The sequence below is a fragment of the Staurois parvus genome, unplaced genomic scaffold (genome assembly GCF_062004578.1).
Source record: "Staurois parvus isolate SC_StPar_1 unplaced genomic scaffold, SC_StPar_1.0 ptg000039l, whole genome shotgun sequence".
NCBI classification, from domain to species: domain Eukaryota; kingdom Metazoa; phylum Chordata; class Amphibia; order Anura; family Ranidae; genus Staurois; species Staurois parvus.
Window position 1 is genome coordinate 1,016,421 of NW_028317835.1, and position 6,483 is coordinate 1,022,903.

The following is a 6,483-nucleotide window of genomic DNA, read 5'->3' on the forward strand; positions in this document are numbered from 1 at the left end:
GTGGCGATGGAGACAGCAGCAATGGGAGGCCGTACAGGGACCCATGAGACACTCTGGATCTGGCAGCAGCATGAGGAGGCGGTACAGGGGCCCATGACAGATTACGGGCCTGGCAGCAGCATGAGGAGTCGGTACGGGGGCCCATGGCAGATTACGGGCCTGGCAGCAGCAATGGGAGGCCATACAGCACCCTATGACAAAATGGAACCCACCAGCAGTGTGAGGAGACCTGAAAGTGTCACATGGCAGAGTGTGGCGATGGAGACAGCAGCAATGGGAGGCCGTACAGGGACCCATGAGACACTCTGGACCTGGCAGCAGCATGAGGAGGCGGTACAGGGGCCCATGACAGATTACGGGCCTGGCAGCAGCATGAGGAGTCGGTACGGGGGCCCATGGCAGATTACGGGCCTGGCAGCAGCAATGGGAGGCCATACAGCACCCTATGACAAAATGGAACCCACCAGCAGTGTGAGGAGACCTGAAAGTGGCACATGGCAGAGTGTGGCGATGGAGACAGCAGCAATGGGAGGCCGTACAGGGACCCATAAGACACTCTGGACCTGGCAGCAGCATGAGGAGGCGGTACAGGGGCCCATGACAGATTACGGGCCTGGCAGCAGCATGAGGAGTCGGTACGGGGGCCCATGGCAGATTACGGGCCCGGTAGCAGCAATGGGAGGCCATACAGCACCCTATGACAAAATGGAACCCACCAGCAGTGTGAGGAGACCTGAAAGTGGCCCATGGCAGAGTGTGGCGATGGAGACAGCAGCAATGGGAGGCCGTAAAGGGACCCATGACACACTGTGGACCTGGCAGCAGCATGAGGAGGCAGTACAAGGGCCCATGGCAGATTACGGGCCTGGCAGCACCTATGGGAGGCCCGTAATCTGCCAGCACCCTATGACAAAATGGAACCCACCAGCAGTGTGAGGAGACCTGAAAGTGGCACATGGCAGAGTGTGGCGATGGAGACAGCAGCAATGGGAGGCCGTACAGGGACCCATGACACACTGTGGACCTGGCAGCAGCATGAGGAGGCGGTACAGGGGCCCATGGCAGATTACGGGCCTGGCAGCAGCAATGGGAGGCCCGTAATCTGCCAGCACCCTATGACAAAATGGAACCCACCAGCAGTGTGAGGAGACCTGAAAGTGGCACATGGCAGAGTGTGGCGATGGAGACAGCAGCAATGGGAGGCCGTACAGGGACCCATGACACACTGTGGACCTGGCAGCAGCATGAGGAGGCGGTACAGGGGCCCATGGCAGATTACGGGCCTGGCAGCAGCAATGGGAGGCCCGTAATCTGCCAGCACCCTATGACAAAATGGAACCCACCAGCAGTGTGAGGAGACCTGAAAGTGGCACATGGCAGAGTGTGGCGATGGAGACAGCAGCAATGGGAGGCCGTACAGGGACCCATGACACACTGTGGACCTGGCAGCAGCATGAGGAGGCGGTACAGGGGCCCATGGCAGATTACGGGCCTGGCAGCAGCAATGGGAGGCCCGTAATCTGCCAGCACCCTATGACAAAATGGAACCCACCAGCAGTGTGAGGAGACCTGAAAGTGGCACATGGCAGAGTGTGGCGATGGAGACAGCAGCAATGGGAGGCCGTACAGGGACCCATGACACACTGTGGACCTGGCAGCAGCATGAGGAGGCGGTACAGGGGCCCATGGCAGATTACGGGCCTGGCAGCAGCAATGGGAGGCCCGTAATCTGCCAGCACCCTATGACAAAATGGAACCCACCAGCAGTGTGAGGAGACCTGAAAGTGGCACATGTTTGGGGCATGATTCATGGCGGATTTAGTCACTTGTGTCAGGAACTGGTGGTTTGAAATCCAGACTAATCCACGCCTGATTCATTTTCACAAACGTGAGTCTCTCCACACTTTGGGTGGACAGTCTTGTCCTCCGCGGAGTTACAATACCTCCTGCCGCACTAAACACGCGCTCCGATGCCACGCTACTGGCCGGGCATGACAGCCTTTCAAGGGCAAATTCAGCTAGTTGGGGCCAAAGGTCAAGTTTCGTTGCCCAGTAGTCAAGGGGATTGTCTACCTCGGTTGGCAGGGTGCTGTCCAAGTAGGCCCAAGCCTGTTGTTTGAGCTCCTGCTCCAGGTCCACCTGATGCTGCTGCTGCTGCTGCGGCTGGTTAGTAGTTTCCTCACTGCGCTGGTGAAGAAAGCTACTCATCATCGACTGCAGACTGAGGCAGCCGCTGCTGGTGGAGCTGCCACTGCTCCTACCACCCCTCCCCTGCTGCCATGGCAGCGGAATGCGAGCGCACAGGGCCCACAGTGTCTGTGGATGGACGTTGGCGCAGAAAGGCAGAGACCAACTGACTACATAGGTGGTTTTTATAGTACGTTATTTTGGCCTCCCTCTCAGCAGGTGTGAAAAAGGCCACCATTTTTGAACGGTAGCGAGGGTCCAACAAGGTGGACAGCCAAAAGTCATCCCTCTGTCTGATGGTTATTATTCGGCTGTCGCTACGCAAGCAACCGAGCATGCTATGGGCCATTTGTGCCAAGGAATGCGAGGGACTCCCTGCCTCCATCTCCACAGCATACTGCCACGGTGCGTCTGGGTCCTCTGTCTCCTCCTCCTCCTCCTCTACCAGATGCTCCTGCTCCTCCACTCCTGTCCGTTAAGTGGAAAAACCAACCATTTCACTCAATAATTCCTGAGCACCAATGTCCTCCTCTACCTCCTCCTCTTTTTCCTGTCCTGCCCCCACAGGGGTCATGTGGCGTTGAGATCTGTGCGCCACGTCTACCGCACCCTGACCAGCCATTGTTAACAGCATTTATCTGAGGCTGAGGACACGGCGGAAGAAGAGGTGGTAGAGGCGGACATCTTTGCTGGACCAAGGACGTGCAAACGTGGAGGCAAAAGCGGCGTGACCTGTCCAAGTTGCTGGTGCGGCTGTGTCGGCACCACGTTCACCCAGTGGGCCGTAAATGACATGTACTGTCCCTGACCGTAGTTACAGCTCCACACGTCGGCGCTGCCGTGCACTTTGGCAGAGACCGACATGCTCAAAGACTGGCCCACCATCTCTTCTACATGTGAATGCAGGGCTGGCACTGCCTTTTTGGCGAAGAAATGCCGGCTTGGCACTCTCCACCGCAGCGGGGCACAAGCCATCATTTCTCGGAAAGGTGCTGAGTCCACCACTTGGAAAGGGAGGGACTGCAGCACCAGCAACTTGGACAGGAGGACGTTCAACTTCTGCACCGTCGGGTGCGTGCTCGCAAACTGTTGTCTCTTGGAAACGGATTCCAAGAAAGACTGCTGACGGAATCCGTGAAGAGGAGTAGCAGGAGAAGGAGCATCTGAACGAGCGGAAGATGCCAACGAGCGACAACTCCCCTCAGCAGAGGTGTTGGAGCCTTGACTGGCTGATAGAGGGCGATTGACGTCGGGTGACGGAGCAAGTAACGGAGCGGGTGATGGAGCGGGGGCTGGGGCAGGCAGAACCGCCGTATCTTTATCACGGTTTTCCCAGGCCACCAAATGGCGATGCTGCATATGCTGACGCAACGCTGTAGTCCCAACATGGGCCCCCTGGCCACGCTTGACTTTCTGGCCACATAGTCGACATACGGCTACGTTTACTTCCTCGGGCGGCTTGACGAAAAATTGCCACACTGCCGAGTAGGAAACTTTGCCCCCGCTACTCCTCACTGGCTGACTGCTACTTCCTCCGTGCACACCGGCACCACTACTGGCCGTGGTGGTAGGCTGCAGTGGAGCTGGTGCTCTACTCCGTGGCCGTTTGCCTCCACTGACACTGGTGCGACCCTGCTGCCTCCTGGGCAACCCACCGACTGTTTTGCTCGCTGCCAAGCTGGCACCCTCTTCTCCCGATGATGCGGAAGCAATAGCCTGATGACGACGAGGCTGCCAAGTGCGATCAGCCTCATCATCATCAATTAGGGTCTCCGCCTCACTACTAGCCCCCTCGGCTGCGTGTGGGTCAGGAGACAGACCTGTCTCTAGACCGGCTACCGAGCCACTCTCCTCGCCAGTACTTCTTCGCCTGGCTGCTGAAGAGGCGGATGTCTCCCCCCGTTCCTGACCGCCCTCTGTTAGCTCTTCCTCACTGTACAGTGGGGCTGAGCCCACAGCATGCGATACTTCGCTTGGTGAGGGAACACCAAAGGACAAGGGCAGGTAGAGGACACGTGATTTCAGTGGGCTTGCTCCCGGGCCATGCCAACTAACGGTTGTGTCTGACATACCCACCGACCGTTGGCTGTAGGTGTCAGAGGTGACCTGGGAAGAGGAAGACGACCGAGCCAACCAATCGATGACGGCAGGGTTGTTGGTGGAGACACGACCGCTGGATGACACCGGGAGCACTGGCCTCTGGCTGCGACTAGTGCTGCCTCGACCCCTTCCTCTGCTGCCACGTCTGCTCGCTCCTAAAACATTGCCTCCTCTGCCACTCCTCTGTGTGTTGTCTGACATACTCTTTAATTCTATAAGCACCCAAAAAATAACGTAACGATTATGTGTCCCTCAGTAACAATTCTGTGTCCCTGAGTAACAATTATGTGTCCCTGAGTAACAATTATGTGTCCCTGAGTAACAATTATGTGTCACCGAGTAACAATTCTGTGTCACTGAGTAACAATTCTGTGTCCCTGAGTAACAATGAGTAACAATTATGTGTCCCTCAGTAACAATTCTGTGTCCCTGAGTAACAATTATGTGTCCCTGAGTAACAATTCTGTGTCTGTCCCTGAGTAACAATTCTGTGTCCCTCAGTAACGATTCTGTGTCCCTCAGTAACAATTCTGTGTCCCTGAGTAACAATTCTGTGTCTGTCCCGAGTAACAATTCGGTGTCCCTCAGTAACGATTATGTGTCCCTCAGTAACGATTCTGTGTCCCTGAGTAACAATTCTGTGTCCCTGAGTAACAATTCTGTGTCCCCGAGTAACAATTCTGTGTCCCTGAGTAACAACTATGTGTCCCTGAGTAACAATTTTGTGTCCCTGAGTAACAATGAGAAACAATTCTGTGTCCCACAGTAACAATTATGTGTCCCTGAGTAACAATTCTGTGTCCCTGAGTAACAATGAGTAACAATTCTGTGTCCCTCAGTAACAATTCTGTGTCCCTGAGTAACAATTCTGTGTCCCTGAGTAACAATTCTGTGTTTGTCCCTGAGTAACAATTATGTGTCCCTCAGTAACAATTCTGTGTCCCTGAGTAACAATTCTGTGTCTGTCCCTGAGTAACAATTCTGTGTCTGTCCCTGAGTAACAATTCTGTGTCTGTCCCTGAGTAACAATTCTGTGTCCCTGAGTTACAATTCTGTGTCCCTGAGTAACAATTCTGTGTCTGTCCCTGAGTAACAATTCTGTGTCCCTGAGTAACAATTCTGTGTTTACTGAGTAACAATTCTGTGTCCCTGAGTAACAATGAGTAACAATTATGTGTCCCTGAGTAACAATTATGTGTCCCTGAGTAACAATTCTGTGTCCCTGAGTCACAATTCTGTGTCCCTGAGTAACAATTTGGTGTCCCTCAGTAACAATTATGTGTCCCTCAGTAACAATTCTGTGTCCCTGAGTAAGAATTCTGTGTCCCTCAGTAACAATTCTGTGTCACTGAGTAACAATTCTGTGTCTGTCCCTGAGTAACAATTCTGTGTCCCTGAGTAACAATTCTGTGTCTGTCCCTGAGCAACAATTCTGTGTCCCTGAGTAACAATTCTGTGTCCCTGAGTAACAATGAGTAACAATTATGTGTCCCTGAGTAACAATTCTGTGTCCCTGAGTAACATTTCTGTGTCCCTGAGTAACAATTTGGTGTCCCTCAGTAACGATTATGTGTCCCTCAGTAACAATTCTGTGTCCCTGAGTAAGAATTCTGTGTCCCTCAGTAACAATTCTGTGTCCCTGAGTAACAATTCTGTGTCTGTCCCTGAGCAACAATTCTGTGTCCCTGAGTAACAATGAGTAACAATTATGTGTCCCTGAGTAACAATTCTGTGTCCCTGAGTAACAATTCTGTGTCCCTGAGTAACATTTCTGTGTCTGTCCCTGAGTAACAATTCTGTGTCCCTGAGTAACAATTCTGTGTCTGTCCCTGAGTAACAATTATGTGTCCCTGAGTAACAATTCTGTGTCCCTGAGTAACAATTCTGTGTCCCTGAGTAACAATTCTGTGTCCCTGAGTAACAATGAGTAACAATTCTGTGTCCTTCAGTAACAATTCTGTGTCCCTGAGTAACAATTATGTGTCCCTGAGTAACAATGAGTAACGATTCTGTGTCCCTCAGTAACAATTCTGTGTCCATTAGTAACAATTATGTGTCCCTGAGTAACAATGAGTAACGATTCTGTGTCCCTCAGTAACAATTCTGTGTCCCTCAGTAACAATTCTGTGTCCCTCAGTAACGATTCTGTGTCCCTCAGTAACAATTCTGTGTCCCTGAGTAACAATTCTGTGTCTG